This window comes from Dipodomys ordii, unplaced genomic scaffold (genome assembly GCF_000151885.1).
Source record: "Dipodomys ordii isolate 6190 unplaced genomic scaffold, Dord_2.0 Scaffold97, whole genome shotgun sequence".
Classification (NCBI taxonomy): Eukaryota; Metazoa; Chordata; class Mammalia; order Rodentia; family Heteromyidae; genus Dipodomys; species Dipodomys ordii.
In genome coordinates, this window is record NW_012267313.1 from 7504458 (window position 1) to 7520743 (window position 16286).

The 16286-nt window shown below is 38.9% G+C and overlaps 1 non-coding gene across 1 annotated transcript; it reads left to right on the forward strand.

Moving 5' to 3' along the window:
- The first annotated feature begins 816 nt into the window (after window positions 1-816).
- Trnaa-agc lies at window positions 817-888 on the forward strand. The gene has a single exon. It is a non-coding gene; the product is annotated as a tRNA-Ala (tRNA).
- Window positions 889-16286: the final 15398 nt, after the last annotated feature.

Here is a 16286-nt window from a genome sequence, read left to right on the forward strand (position 1 = left end):
TTTCAAGAATTACATAATTTGAATACATTTTGAAACCAGCCAATGGAAATTTATATTGATTCCACATGTGCAGAGTTTGTAAATAGCTAAGTAATTCCTTTACTCTTTCTAGACATAAAGTAATGGCCTTTGTGTCTTTCCCTAGTAGAAAAGTAACTTGTTTTTTCAGGGTTGGGGGAATGTAGAGGAATAAAAACTGTGAGGCTGTAATAGAGATTAGAAGATTTTAGTGTCAGATCATAGATCTGTATCCTGCAGAGAAAAAAAAGAATAAAAAAGTTTAAAGACTTTTCTATATCACACCAGAGATTATCTCACAGATATATAACAAGCTAAACTTTTTATCAAGGTTTTTTGTTTTCAGTCTTTGAATTCTATTGTGAATTTCCTAACAGTAGAAGCAAAAAGTAGTTGTGCTGAGTGTGGAGAAGCTGAGTGTGGAGGCACTGAATCTAGAGGCTGAGGTTGTGATTTTGAGGCCAATATGGAATGAGTTCCAGTCCCGCCTTGGCTACACAGTAAATCTACATAAATCAAATCTACATAAATCAAGAAAGAGAGAGAGAGAGGAAGGAAGGAAGGAAGAAAGGAAGAAAGGAAGGAAGGAAGGAAGGAAGGAAGGAAGGAAGGAAGGGAGGGAGGGAGGGAGGGAGGGAGGGAAAGGGAAGGGAAGAAAGAAGGAAAGAAAAGAAAAAGAGATATGGAAGGGAGGGAAAAAGAATTCAACACTAAACACACAGAAAATAGCATTATATAATATTCAAAAGTTATTTCCTTCTCATTTTGAAATTCTTTGTTTAGAAGAATCATGAGGCAGGGGGTGTAGTTCAGTAGTAGATCGCATGCTTAGCACGCATGAGGCCCTGGGTTCGATCCCCAGCACCTCCAGTCGTATCTTTGGTTCACTTGTTAAAGTGCTGTTCTCAGGGGTGGGAAGGTGGCTCAGAGGTAGAGCGCTTGCCTTGCATGCCTGAGGCCCTGGGTTCGATTCCTCAGCACCACATAAGCAAAAAGAAAAAAGCTGGAAGTGGCGCTGTGGCTCAAGTGGTAGAGCGCTAGCCTTGAGCTGAAGAGCTGAGGGACAGCGCCCAGAGTTCAGGCCCCATGACCGGACCAAAAAAAAAAGAATCATGAGATCAGAGATCAAAATTCCTAGGTTTGAGCCAGACCTCTGATCTTTAAATCATGCTTCCAAATAAATTCACTTCAATGCTCTGTCCCATATATTTTGTACCTTCCAGCAGACCTTCACGCATGCTCTAGGACTTAGAGTTAATAATGGCACTTAGAGTATGAAAATGTCGTGAGGAAACCCATTATTTTATAAACTTAATAAATGCTAATAAGAAAGTAGAAAAATGGCACTTAAAGAAACTGTTGCAAAGATTAAAAAGTAATATCTAATATTTAAAGCATATAATAGAAAAAATGTAATAATTATACACTAAACACTTATTTTAATTATTATTAGTTAGAAAACAATCCCCAAATAATGGGGCTTGTCATTTCAACTCCAATGCTATGTCATTTAAAAGTAATCAAAGTAGAAGTAATTATCCTTCCTCTTCCAATATGAACATATAAATATCTTCAAAATCTTTTCTGTTTACTTTCTAGCTGCTAAGCTCATAGATGATCATAGCAGTTTAATTTCCTTCTTTAGGGAAAAGCCAGGGCAGCCCTGATGAGAGGGGCATTACCCACAGACGCCCTGAGCACTCCCTAGAGTGTGGGGACAATTTTCTCTGTTCACAGCTTAAGAAAGTTCTTAGTAACCTAAAGCCTCCTGTCCAGACAAGCCTGAGGCTCTTGCAGGCCCCGGTGGGACTCTTCGCAGCACCTGATTTCCAGAAAAGAAGTAGTGAGCCTTAGTACTACACCTGCACCTGTAACCATGGAATTTAGTGACCTTACAATGCGTCTAGAGATGAAAGGACTTCAGATGTCCGCTCTGCCCTTTAGGGTCTTCCACGGTTCTGAAAGCTCTTTCTAGAACAGATATTAAATATTATTCATGCTGCCAACAAACCTTTTGAAATTATTTTAATTGGTCTGTGGTTTTTTGTGGGGTTTTTTTTTTTTGGTTTTCTGTTTTTCATCTTGAGATGGAAGCAGACTTTCGTACAAAGAAATTATTGTATCCTTTCAGAAGTTATGGGCAAAACAAAAGTAAATTGGTAAGGAAACAAATGATCTCAGCCTCAGGGATTTCTAAGCCTCATTCCTTAGACTAGGCACTAAGTATAAATTTGACCGAAAATGAGATAGGTTCTATTTCAGAAAAATCATCTTTGGTACATGGAACTTATTGCAGTGAGTTTTCTTGCTTGATAAAAATCCATCTCACAGCTACTCAATCCTGTCTGAAAAACTAAAAAGTGAATGATGTTTCCAAGTGCTTACTGTGTGCAAGTACAGTTCCAGGTGTTTCATTATACTGAATAATCCCCACCAGAGTTCCATGAGGTCATTCTGTCCCCAGATTACAGATGATGGAATAGTACAGCATTTTAATAACTTATCCAAGAACTCTCTGAGTTAGAAGACCGAGCTAGTATTTAAGTACAAAACATCTGGTTCCAGAGTTCTTCATCTCTACTGGTCATCTGTATACTTCTTTTTCTCCCTAAATGAGCGCCAATGTCTTTACATCTTTAGTAAACACAAAAACTTGCTTTCACTTTAATAGAAATTTCAAGCCAGATACCATGGCTCACTTCTAAAATACTAGCTACTCAGAAGGCAAAGAAAGGGAGGACTGCAATTCCAGGCTAGCACAGGTTTAAAAAACGATAAAAAGGAAGTTTAGAAAACCTCATTTCAACCAATAGCTGGGTTTGGTGGTCCAGACCTAAGGTCCAAAACCTAAGAGGTTTTGACAGCAAGGAGGAGTTTCAGGAAAGCCTGACCTATCTAATAAAACTCAATCACAATTATATTTTTTCTAATATTACCCTTTAGGATGTAATAATTAAAGGTACTTTAATAATAATGTAGCCCAGGCACATAGCTTATTAACTTAAGCTATATAGTCCAAGCATCTTTATATCTATATTATACAATCCACAAAATATTTATTTTCAGCAATTGTGATATACAGTGTGTCTATATATATATATATATACATATATTTATATATACCAACTATACCCACACATTATATATATATACATATATATAAACATCTTCTCTAGTGTAATTATGGCTGTTACACAGCAATATTTTTGAAGACCCTTTGAGCTGTCCTTTAATTGGGGTGTAATTCTTAGCATTTGCATTTCAGCCATCTTCTCTCTTGTTTTCTTAAGTGCTTGCTTGAAGAATGCTGCTGTTTATACACTAGGAAGTTCTGTGGCTCAGTCTACAATTATTTTTGCAGAGCCCCTAAGTACAATAGACAGTTACATGAGTGTCAAACCAGTGATTAATTTATAATGCATAATAGGAAACATTTATTGGTGAGTGGTTATTATCTAATGTTGGAAATAACCTAACTGACTATTTATAGGCACCAAGTCCCCTGTTGCTGTGGAGGTTAGGGCTTCCCTTTCAGTTGCTGTAAACACAGCTTCCTCCCAAGACTCTGTTTATATGTCTGCTTGTCAACCTTGCGCCAGGCGCTGGCTCTCGATTTCTCTCTGTGACTGCTCCTTCATCCTGTTTATAGGTCAGAGACGATGGCCATGCACACAGAATTATTTTAACTCACCAAAGCCTTGAAGAAACCAGCTGGTTTTGCTTTATTCTAATAATTCATTCTTCAGTCAAGACTGTAAGTAGACACTACTTTTTCTAACAGCCTGCCACTTAAAACCCATTGGCTATATAAGCATGTTGGCACTATTTTAATGATACCAAACTTGGATGCCAAGAGGGAAAAGGTCTTCTTGAGCCTCCTCCATGGATAATTTACCATGCACTGGGGGGGCAAAAGACCCTTTAGTGTTTCATAGAGTGTCTCTTTAGGATTACCTGGGGAGTCTTTTATTTTGTAAATAAGCACAATAGTTCCTTGGGCCCAAGACCAGACCAATTAAAACAGAATCTCTTTTTTAAAGTTCCCTTTGATTCTACAGTGTAAAATATACACTACTATAAACCACTGCTTAAATGTCATTATTCATCACAAGCAACCAAACAAACAAATGTTATAGGCATGAATACATACAATGGTGATTTGGTTTCCCCCAAATCTTCCATCTTAGATGACATGGAATGACCACATTGTTTGAGTAGAGGAAGCAGAGCTCAGGCATAGAGGACTTCAGTGTGTCATCTGATTCATCTTCCCCTTTCATGAGTCCTCATGATAGCCTGGACTTTTTAAAGAATGGGATAGTCATAATAAGAGGTAGCTTCAAGGTTCCTGTTACCATTTCTTTTTGAGATTGGGTTGTGATCTTAACCATGGTACTTTGGTTAAAAGGGAAGTATTAAGATACCCCTTTGAGGTTGAAGGCAACTCTCTGACAGAGATCAAAAGGCAGTATCTGCAGTGTAAGTAAAATAGATCAAAGATTCGCTCTCTGAGGTCAGCCTCTTGGGATACCTATGTCCCACCCAGGGCCTTTACCAAAGTCAGAATGCTGCTGGAAATCATTGCAATGCTGACAAAGAGCAAAACCACCCAGACATGGGTACTGGCCTGGCACTCTGAGCTAGGTCCTAGTATACTGATCCTAGTAGTCAACAGCTTTACCGATCAACATTAGCCAAGTCTCTTCTATGAACATAACAATCAGAACAAAGAGTAATGTCTGAACACATGGATGTGAAAATTGTCCCAGGAACATAAAAGACCCTGAGTGACTGCTGCTGCCTTATTAATCACAGATTTACTCTCAATCTAGCTGCTCATGCTTCTAAAGAAGATTCTTAGGCATTACAATAAGGAAAGAGCTCCACTTCCTGCCAGAAGCCAATCCAAGGCAAAGCATCCCTTCTGTAACCCCACTACCATACTCCTAAATTACTTGATATAAGCCCAGATTCCATAGTCATTTCTAACATCCTCCATGTTCCTCTGATTGCACTCTCTCATCTCTGTCTGTCTCTGAATGTCTGTCTCTGTCTCTGTCAGTCTCCTTCCTCCCTCACCCCCCCCTTTCTCGCTCTAAGCTTGGCAGTCTCAGCTGGAAGACACAATGTTTTCACTAAATATTTGCATAGGTTCTGTCAAAATTAAAAGAAATATTAGATTGGACCTAATGTAGGATATTTTCTTATAGGTCAAGAAGCCATCATAATCATAAGGAGGAGCTTGATCATACCATCAAAGCCATGGATGTACATAAGCAAGGAAGTGCTGGACCATTGTTGAAATTTGCCATGAAGAAGGTGAGGTGATTACTGCACTTTGAGAGGCCAACAGAATTGGAAGATGTGGAGGAGGAGACCACAGGAAGTGTGATGTTTCATTATCATTTTGTAACTTAGGGACTTAAAGGTTTTATTATTTTCTTGACTCAAAGTTTCATCTACTAATATTTTACTCAATTATTTTTGTTAAAGGTGAGTAATTTTGATGGAAGAAGGATACCTATATATACTTCTAACTTTTCATATCTTCCTTCTGTGTCTGAAGAGAGAAAAGCAATGTCCAGTCTCTTGTATAGACAAATCCTAGAAACACAAAACAAGAATAAAATGAGCCCAGTGTTCGAAGACTGTACTGATTCATAGCACAACAAATTCAAAGAAAAATACATTTTTAAAAGGTCACTGCTCAGCCGGGCGCTGGTGGCTCACGCCTGTAATCCTAGCTACTAAGGAGGCTGAGATCTGAGGATCACGGTTCAAAGCCAGCCAGGGCAGGAAAGTCCATGAGACTCTTATCTCCAATAAACCACTAGAAAACCAGAAGTGGTGCTGTGGCTCAAGCAGTAGAGCTCTGGCCTTGAGCCGAAGAGCTCAAGGACAGCGCCCAAGCCCAGAGTTCAAGCCCCATGACCCACAAAAAATAAAAATAAAAAAAATAAAAAGGTCACTGCTGATGTCATATAGGGAGATGCACCTATTGTGTGAAGATGATTCAATTCACTGGGAGTAAGTGAAGCAGACCAAAAATGGCACCATTAACTATAGTTCTCTGAGTTTTGTCCCTCTTCTCCGTCCGTCTTCTATTTCCAAATGAACTGGCTTAGGGAATCACTCAAACACTATGTCTTTGTGTCACTCCAAAAACAACATCTGCATATTTTATATATTCAATACAACCTTATTTTTTCAATTCACCAACTTTTAAAAAATTACTTAAGGCAATATGGCTCCTTTTCTGATTCAAATGGAACATCATGGAAACCACAATGTAAACTGAATAAAAAGGGAGAAGTTTGAAAGAAGTGAGCAAGATAGAAAGATTCAGAAATATGCCTGTAATCCTTATTGCTTGGGGGACTGAGAGCTACAGGATTGATGTTCAAAGCCAGTCCAGACAGGAAAGTTCTAGAGACTCTCACCTTTTATCAACCATCAAAAAGCTAGGTCTGGCGAAATAGCTGAAATAATAGAGCACTTATTGTGAGCATGTAAGCCAAGCAAGCATGAGCTTCTGAGTCTAAGCCCTGATACTTCGAATTGTTTGGTCCATCAAACCTCTAAAGAACCATAACAACATTTTGAAACACAGGTAGGGTTTTTCTTATTTTAGTGATAGGGATAGAACCTAGAGCCTTGTATCTGTGAAACAAACACTCTTCCATAGAGCTATCTCCCTAGCCCAGGCAATTTTAACATCACCACTTCAAATCTAGGGTAGTTATGTTGGCCAAACAGCCATAACAACAGATATCATTTATTATTGCTCTCTCTGTTTTACAGAGGCAGGAAAGAAGGCTTAAATATGTCTACTCTTCTCCATACCCAGTACTCAGTAAGTGGTCAAGGGCACATTTGCAATTGGACCTGGTGCCCCAAAAAATGGCTCCTGACCACAATGGCTCCTTGGTCCATTCAACATGACATGATAATCTATTCAGATCATATTCTGATTGCCCCTGGTTTGAGCCTCCTTCACCTACACCCATTTAATCATCTCTTACTTCCCAATTTCTTCAGGAAAAACTACAGAAGATTACTATTTCTCCTGTATTATTATATTTCTAATCTTCTTGCAAAGATTTAGCCAGTTAAAATAAATTGGGATGTTACAAAGAAATAAACCCCAAGTGGATCCTGTGAAATACGTACAGTTTCAGTTATTGGTTCTACTAGTATTTCCAAAAAACCAATGTGGAATAATAAAGATCTAATACTATATGCTAGTACAACACATTTTTGGAGTCCTTTAAGATTTCAAGTCAGGCCAAAGTGAGATGTGTTCTCTGCCAGTTCTTCTACAAATTGTAACTTGGAAAACACTGAATTGCTGTCTCCTCCCCTGTCCTTATGAAAGAGCACCTCTGGGGAAGCATGCAGGACTCAGTGGCCCAATTTTCATTTCCACTGGAGGAGATTGTGGAGTATTAGATAAAGGGCAGGATAAATCACTCAGAGTTCAGCAGCGTGGGTGAGTGAGGAAATCACTGACTTTACATCAAATTGCTAGTTGTCTTCCTTCTCCCCGTCACTGACCTCACCCATCTATGGGCTTCACTTCCCTAAATGTGTTCCTGTGCACAATCACAGCCATTTTTAGAAATCAAATCCATTTTTTTCCATTTTAGGCTCTTGATTCCTGATTCATCTCAGTCCACATACCCTGGCACGCTTCGTTTACACACACAGCATTTACCATGCAGCAAATGTTGCTTAGCAAATTAGATGTTTGGAGTGCCAAACACATTTTCCCCATACAAAAATGCCTTACAGATGGTAGCTACTTATCCAGTCCAGGTAGTAAATGTCTATGGCTACATAATCCAGGTGAATGATGATATTAAGGAACTAAGAAGCACTAAGCTCTCCAACATTGTTTCCGTGGTGAAGAAGGATGTGGGGCCTGGAGCATGTCCCACTGAGCTGGCTCAGCACAGAGGTTCCTCTGTGTCTCATGGTGCTCTGGGACTTCAGGGGGAGACAACATGCATTCTCTGGTTTCTAAACTAGGAGATGGGTAGGTGTGGCTTGTCCAGAGAGATAGTGAGGTACTAGAGAGGTGCTAGATGAGGGTAATGATGATAAGGATGCTGACACTGCTTTCAATGCTACCGATGAACAAGAAAACACTTCAAATCAAGGATTCTTCCATAGAAAGGAAGACAATCAAGGCCTGGTAGTAGTTAGCAACCGGCAGCCTCTGACCCTACAAAAAATGTAATTCAGACTAATTATAAGTATATTGACCCAGATCTAAATGCTGTTCAGGAGACAACAAAAACCCTGTCTAAGATAATTAAACCTAAATATTTGCTTCTGAAAGGATACAGCCCGCAGAATAGGAAAACAACATCTGATGAACTTCCAAGGCGTTCTAGATATTTCCTTTGCATAGTGGTCAGAAGGCAAATCAGGCTGTATACATTTTAGCCATCCTTTGCATGAGGGAAAAAACCCTCTACTTCCATTCTTAACCAACTTGTTTAGAATTCATGTCTTCCTCTACTCTGCTTCCAAACTATTCAATCAAATGAACTAAGCTATGCCAAACTGGTGTTTTCCAGTGGAAAACAGTTCACATGCTCTCATTCTCTCAGGAAACTGTGAGCAAAGCAGGTCTGACACTGACCTCAACAGATTCTTTGCTCCTCATTTTGGGTGGGAGAGAGAGGAAAAAATGACTGTGGATAAAATAGGAGCATTTGATTTCAAACTTTCCCATTGTAATCTTTCTCTATTACTCATGATTCTATATTAATATATTCTACCACTGATGGGAGAAAGAGAAGCCAAGAACTCCATGTTTCCAGGTTGAGTGCTCAGACGGATAGGACAAAATAAACATCAATTTAGTATTTAGCTCCTGTATGTAGCTGATGGCACCTATGGGATATGCAAGTAGTTAGGCAAATCCAGGTGAATGCCTAGCGCTCCAAAATGCATCTAGCTGGAGTTACTGTGAAACTTATGAGGATATAAATGTCAAAGCCTGGTGCAGATATAGTCCTTTCAGAAAAGAGACAAAGGGACCTTAATGAAGATCATCATTTAGGAAAGTGCTTCTCCACCATAAATATACAAATGGATCACCTTGGAATCTTATTAAAATGCAGATTCTTGCCAAGCCTGGTGTCACACACATGATACCCCAGCATTCAAGAGGCAGAAGCAAGAGAATCATTAGTTAAAGCTACCCTGTACTAATAACAAGACCCTATCTCAACACACACACAGACACAGACACAGACACAGACACAGACAGACAGATACACACACACATACACACACAACATGTAAACACACAAATAACATAAAAACAGAGTGGGAGAGACTATACACTCAGGTATGAAATGAGGCCTGAATTCTGTATTTTTAGTATTTACAGGGGTTGCTGATGCTACCTATCCTTGAGAGTCCCAAGGTGTTTGAAGACAGTAAATGCAGAACGCACAGGGTTATCAGCCTGGAGAACAAAGATCACTATCAACGGGAGCAAGCAACAGAAAGAGAGCTCTCAGGTTAAAGCGGGGAAAGGTTAAATGAGGATGTCATGCCATACTTCAAAGGGCCAAGATGAAAACAAGAACATTGAACTTGGCAATTAAAAGGGACATAGAAAGAGTGACATTGTTCAAAAGGAAATGTACTCTTTATCTGACTTACGTAACTGTAACCTCTCTTTCTGTATGTCACCTTGACAATAGCAACAAAAAGGCAAACACAAACAAATAAATAAATAGAATAAAAAATATGGACATAGAATGATCTTTATTAACTCAGTTCAAATATCTGAAGGTAAATTTCAATTAAGGAAGTGGGGACAGCAAAGATGGATTTTATATGCTTTTGAAAAAAATCCAAGGAAGGGCTCACCATCTCCTTGGAGGTGCTTGAAAGAGAAAAAGGGAGTGGGCTCCTCTCAGTAAGAGCCCAAGTGGTACTTTGCAACTTAAAGCATCTTGTCTCTTGGAAATGCAGGTTTAGAGTAGCAGAGTATTTGGCTATAATGTGTAACTTCTATGTTTCTGGGTTGAGTATTAAACTGGAAGCATTACAGTAAATCTTTTATCCATTAAAACCTGTCAATAATAACTCATAAGTTATGCACACAGCATGGAAAATGGTGGAAATGTGGAAAAATGACATTACTGTGGGACAATTGACTTTTAATATTTTCTTAAGAGAAATTTTATATCCTCATTCATTTTCACTTAAGAAACACTTTAAAAAGTATTTTTAAATACATTAAAAAACCCAGAAAGATCCTAAATCATTTAGTTCTCGACTATTTAGGGAAAACATAAACCATTTTCCATTCCTCTCTCAAATAAACATGGGAAGAGTATGATACCAAGTATATTCTGTGATCAACTAGATGGACTCACTTATTTCAAATGGCATTATTTTCTTTCTCTGTTTGTTCATTGCCTAGAAAATAAAGTTAGAGATTTCTTTCTATTTGTGAAAAGAATGAGTGTTTTTGTTTGGTAAATGGAGACAACTCACTGAATCATTTATTCTTGGAGTTCTTCCCTTTCTCCTCCACTTATTCAAATATAATGCCTTTCTAATTTTTCTGCTACACCAGAGGCCATATTTGGAAATCAATTAATAAACCATGCAAATCTGTCAAATTGGTTTTAACTACATAAGGGGGAACAATATCCTTGGCACCATTCTACCAACTACAGAACTATTTCTATGCCGACACAATAGGAAAAGGTTTTCTGATTTACATCTGAAAGTAAATTGTTTAAGCAATTTTCACTATAATTGGGCTGTGGTATTTATGAATTCATTTACCTCATCATGAACAACTTAGTTCACTATATAACTTTATCTACTTGGCTCTGTTAAAACCAAGTCTAAACACAACTGTTCTCCTGAGATTCTAAATGCCATCAAGAATGTGAAGTAGGCCCAAGAAACTTCACACAGAAGGTGACACGTGCTTTCAACGTGGTAAAATGCACAAGATATTTACTAACAACCATTCAAGTGTATAGTTTGGTGGTTTTAAGTAGATCCGTATTGCCTGGAATCCATTCCCATTGTCCATTGACAGAACTCTTCATTCCTTCCTTGGAACAGTGACTCCCAGTGTCATCTCGCCGCAGTTACTGGCAGCCACCATTCTACTTACTTGCCTCTTTGAGTTTAACTATTCTTTTACTCAAGGCTAGTGCTCTCCCACTTGAGCCAGAGCTCCATTTCCAGATTTTTTGCTGGGGTGGGGGGAGGGGTAGAGAGGGGTAGTTTATTGGAGATAAGAGTCACAGACTCTTGCCCAGCCTGGCTTGGAACTGCAGTCCTCAGATCTCAGCCTCCTGAGTAACTTGGATTACAAGCGTGAATTACAAGAATGTGAAGTAAAGACCAGAGGAGGAAGCACAGTTGCTCCTGGCATGTGAAAAGCTGGTTCTCCCTGCTACAAGCGTCATCATTCATCATACCCTACTGACTGTGTAAAAAGGTCAAAGCAAAAGTCCCTGCCTTGGCTAATGTTGTGACCTACATTTTTGCACGGGCCACTTGATAGAGCAATATTTGACTTCTAGCTTTCTATCATGCATAGAAAAGCAAAATAGAAAAAATGAAAATTGAAAGAAAAATAAATAAAGGTTACAAGGCAGTAATAAATTTGCTCTGAATTTCTCTTCCCTTTCACCAAATTGAATATTATCATTTCTTCAGTCTTTATGATCAACAGCCACAAAAAGCATTTCCATATTCATGCATTAATTAATAATTGTAAGCCCTAGGAATTGTTGACTTCCATACTCAGCTCTTCGCCTCCAGTATACAGTCCACCACCCATTCCCTTCCTCCCTCTGACTCAGCTGGATCATTTCAGGTGGCCCTAGAGTAATATTGTAAAAATAATACTCCTAACACTTTCTTGATCTTTTACAAAGCAGTATTGTGAATTTGTTTTTCCTTCTTTACTGTCATGTGTTTTACTATTCTTTACAATTCCCAACGTTCTCTTTGTATCTCTATGTGTACAAAAACCTATGAGCCTCAAGTTATGTAAAGCTCGTTTGGTTATCTTAGAGGAGAGCGTTGATTCATACAGCATTTATCTCCCAGACTAATCATCTCTGGTAGACTTGTGCCTGAGTCTTATAGTGAAATGTGTTTCTAAAGATAAGAAACAAAAAAAACCTTTTACCATAAATTCTCTTGATGCACAAACAGCATTGCTTTTATACCTGTTAGACAGATTAAACTAATACTCTAATGGGTGATTCTCAGTCTACTTGGGCTGCTACAATATGTTACGATAATAGATGGGGAGAGGTTTATAAACAGCAGAAATTGCTCACAATTTGTGGATGCTGGAAGTCTACAATCAGGGTATCGCATGGTTGAGTTTTTACGAGGGCCTCTTTCTGGTACAAGACTATTGGCTTTTCTTGTATCTATACCTGGTTAAAAAAAAGAGCTATCTAGCCATGTGGCTGCTTCTTAAAATGATATTAATCTCATGCATACGGGATTTTCTGTCATGACCTAAGCATCTCCTCAAGGTTCTACTTCCAAATACTAGCACATTGGGAATAGGGATTCACCATAAGAACCTGGGAATACAAACATTTTTACTGTATATGTATCATACTGTGACAAAACAGTATCCTTTATAGCTCCAGTGCTCAATGAAGGAAGTTCTTAGTGGAAAACCATCATCCTCTTGGGGAGTAGCAAGAGTACCTGACAGATCCTTCAGAATCAAGGACAGTACTCTAGTGAAGACATCTAGCATTAAGATGTTTTGCAGGGGAAAAAAAGGAACAAGAATCAAGCAATACACAAAAACTGAACATAACCTATACCACTGGCTTGGAGAACTACCAGAAACAGTCCAGAGAATAGGGAAATAACTTTACAGAGACATAAAATCCAGGCAGAAAAGTCAGCAATTCATATTTCAACTGTGGAAAGAATGAGTTTCATCTAGTGCAATTAATATATTTTGGAACCAAACTTCTCTTTGTATCTGAAATACAGATGTACATTTCATTATACTTGGCTTCTAAATGTGGTTTATTTGCCCTTCAAGAAAAAAAATATGTTGTATGACAATTGTTATGCTTAACAAACAAAAACAGAGCAAAGCATCAGGAAGAGAATATAATGTAGAATTCTAAAGGCTAAGCTGTAGTAAGGTGATAAAGGTCCATTCTTCTGAGCACAGATGAGGTCTGAAGCCTAGAGGGAATTCTTTACTGACTGCTACATGATCATCTTTACTTAACCACTGTTGAGAAAATGGAGCATGGTAAGAGTTGACAAGACCCAACTAGTGCCAATAATCCTTTCCAGTTGCACAAGGGAAATGTGTTTCTTCTGACAGAGTACTTGAACGATGGGAATGAAGGAGCACCCAGTTCTCAGCATGGGTTAGGAACCTCTGCTTCTCTTCATTCTGGAATAAAAGTGAAGAACACCCTGTCCCAGGTGCCCTGGGCATCTCCAAGTCACTATAGAGAGATAAGAGAGTCATCAAACTGTTGTTTATAATAGTAGCTCAACTTCCCACCATGACCAGTTTTGTAGATCTATTTCCAAAGATCAAGATCATTGGATTGAGGTTATAGACATTCCAAACTCAGTTCTTACCCAAACAGACACAGCATACATCATTGCCTAGATTAGATTTCATATTAACCCAGATATTACCAAATAATTTCTAAAATATCTACTTTTTAAAAATACATTTCCCATTTCTTTTCCAACCTTTACATATGCTGATATTATTTTCATTCGTCTTCCATTTATTTGGCTCCTAAAATTGGTGCTTGAGATCATTTCCTCATTAATGAGAGAAAGAAAGAAAACTAAAAGAAGCTCTCAAATATTTACTTGTGAGTCAGATGCAGTGCAAGAGCATGCTCAGAACTCCATGCTACAGGACATTTCATCAGATGAAAAAGTATATAAGTAACCCAGAAATGAACCTACAGACCTATAGCCATCTAATCTTCGATAAAGGAGCTAAAAAAATAGAATGGAAGAAAGACAGCCTCTTCAGTAAATGGTGCTGGCAAAATTGGTTAACTACATGTAGAAAACTAAAGCTAGATCCTTATTTATCACCCTGCACCAGAATCAACTCCAAATGGATCAAAGACCTCGGAGTCAAAGCAGACATTCTGAAATCATTACAGGATGGAATAGGAGAAACCTTAGGTCTCCTTGGCACAGGCTGAAATTTTCATAATAGAAACCCAGAAACACAACAAATCAAAGAGAGGTTGGACAAATGGGATTGCATGAAATTGCAGAGCTTCTGCATGGCAAAGGACATAAATAGCAAGATCAATAGAAAACCCACAGATTGGGAGAAGATCTTCCTTCACTAGCCATATAACCGACAGGGGTCTCATATCTAAAATATACTTGGAACTCAAAAAGTTAAATCCCCCAACAATAAATCTTTCAAAAACAAGTGCCCAATAAGTAAGTGGGCTAAAGACTTAAAGAGAAACTTCTCTGAAGAGGAAAGAAGGATGGCCAATAGACACATGAAGAAATGCTCAACCTCCCTAGCCATAAAAGAGATTCCACCTCACCCCAGTTAGAATGGCTATAATCAAGAAATCTAATAACAACAGATGCTGGAGGGGATGTGGACAGAAAGGAACCTTACTGCACTGTTGGTGGGAGTGTAAATTTGTTCAACCACTTTGGAAAGCAGTATGGAGGTTCCTCAAAAGACTGCACATAGAGCTCCCTTATACCCAGTAATCCCACTTTTGGGCATTTGCCCAAATGTTCACAAACAAGACCACACTAAAGCTACCAGCACAACTATGTTTATTGCAGCATTATTTACCATAGCTAAGATATGGAACCAACCCAGATGCCCCTCAGTAGATGAATGGATCAAGAAAATGTGGTATATATACACAATGGAATTCTATGCCTCTATCAGAAAGAATGGCATTGCCCCATTTGTTAGGAAATGGAAAGAGTTGGAAAAAATTATATTAAGTGAAGTAAGCCAGGCCAAAAGAAACATAGGTCCCAATGGTTTCCCTTATTTGCAATAACTAGTATGTCTGAGACAAGCAGAAAAGGTCAAATAAGTTGATATTAGGGAAATGAACCCTAAGATATGTATTCAAATGTTTTTTTTCTTTCATGTGATTGTTTCTAACACATTTATAAGATGATTTCTTTGTTGCTTTCTATGTCCCTCCCCCATGGTATAACCCTTGCTTTCACTATATTTGATGTTGGTATAATTTGTGGAGGGGAAGGGAAAAAACAAATTGTTTAAATAGAAATACAGGTGGACCCATTGCAACAATGAGATGTACAAGTCGTTATGTCGAAAAGGAACTTTACAGCTTTGGAGGAGGGAGTGGGAGGAGGATTGGGGGGGGGATGTGAAGGGATGGAAAGGGGAAACAAAGGAGGAGGCAACAATTCTTGATAAGAAATGTACTCATTATCTTGCCCATGTAACCCCTCTGAAAAGTATTTTCACAATAAAAATAGAAAAATATGTAAGTGCATGGTTTATCCAAGTGCATTATCCATGGTTCATAGCTATGTTCTGCCAGAGACTTCAGACAGAGCGGCTTGGTGGTGTGCTCTCGGAAAGCAGTGGCAACCACAGGTGGAATATCTGTCTGAAGATCTTCAGATCCGAGAGGAGCTGGGGGAAGAGAATTTTTGAGCTCAGACAGTGGAGGCCACAGGGGAAACCTAGATGGAATACAGAGGTCCTTCTCAATAGGGCCTTCCTGTCCTTTAATATTTGGGTTTGACCATTTCCCGGACCCAGCACATTTTGCCAACAGTTAACACCCCAGGACTAAAGGGACAAACATAGACCCTAATGCATGGAAGTTCTGGCAAGAAGGTGACTGAGGCATCTTGTAGATGAAGATTTTTTTTTTCCTGCTCACTAATAGGTTCATGCTAAACGAACAGGAAGCAGATCAGTTTAATGCAAGTTCAGTTTCTATTCCAGCTCTTCCCTTTGCCATTCAGTTTAAGTCAGGATGCAGGACCTAAACTTGGTTTCACATGACACCCATGCACACATGGACTCGGAGGTAAAGCAAAGTTAGAAAAAGTATATAATACACAAGGTACGAATAAGCATTCTTTCATGTATATTGGCAGACACTGTGATCACGTGTAAGGGCTACCTCTGGGGACTGTAATCTTTGGGTTCTCTCCAATGCCTGTTGCAGATGGCAGGTAGGAGGGGTGCACCGGGCCCTCCCCAGCTCAGG